Here is a 799-nt window from a genome sequence, read left to right on the forward strand (position 1 = left end):
GACACTTGCAAGATGAGCCATCTGTGATAAGCTGCACCCTTACAGTTGCAGATATGCCTGCACCCTGATCTTGGACTTCCTGGCTTCCAGAATTGTGAGGTACAAATTTCTAATGTTTAAAAGATCTGTAGTCCATGTATTTTTTTCACAGAAGACCACATGCATTAAGACAGAAAACAAAAAAAGCTTCCTGCTTTAGGCTTATGTATTCCTCATTGTACCTATCCATAGGCAGATGGCCTCATAGTTTTACTTATGTTTTAGTATTCATGTTATTTCTAAAAATTATGGATATAATCTTACCATTTCTTGATTTTTTAAAAATTTTCAGACATTACTCATTGAACTTAAGGAAAGTAAGAGTCTAGCCTCTTTTCTCTTATAATCTACACATATAGGAAAAGTAAGGGGCAATAAATCAGGCATAGGCATAAATACTGTAAGGTGCCTCTCATCTGAGTGAGGAGAAGCACAAATAAGGGGCCAAACAAAGAAATGAAGGGAGGGAGTAGGGAGATGGCTCTTTTGCAAATGGGAAGGGGTTCAGGCACTCGAGGATGAAGCCAGGGGAGGAGAAGTGAGAACATTTAAGATGTTTTAGGTACAGGGAAGGGTGTCTTCAAACGCCATGAATATGAACTAAGAAACAATAGTAAGAACAGTAATGAAAATGGGGGCACAGGTGCTGGGGAAGGAGGGCAGGAAGTGGGTGGGCAAGGGAAGGGAATATAATCAGACTCTAGTGGGTAGAGAGAGGGCTGTTCATAACCTGAAGCAAATACACCTTTGACTGTTTCAA

This window comes from Octodon degus, unplaced genomic scaffold, assembly GCF_000260255.1.
Source record: "Octodon degus isolate 3935 unplaced genomic scaffold, OctDeg1.0 scaffold00047, whole genome shotgun sequence".
Taxonomy (NCBI): Eukaryota; Metazoa; Chordata; class Mammalia; order Rodentia; family Octodontidae; genus Octodon; species Octodon degus.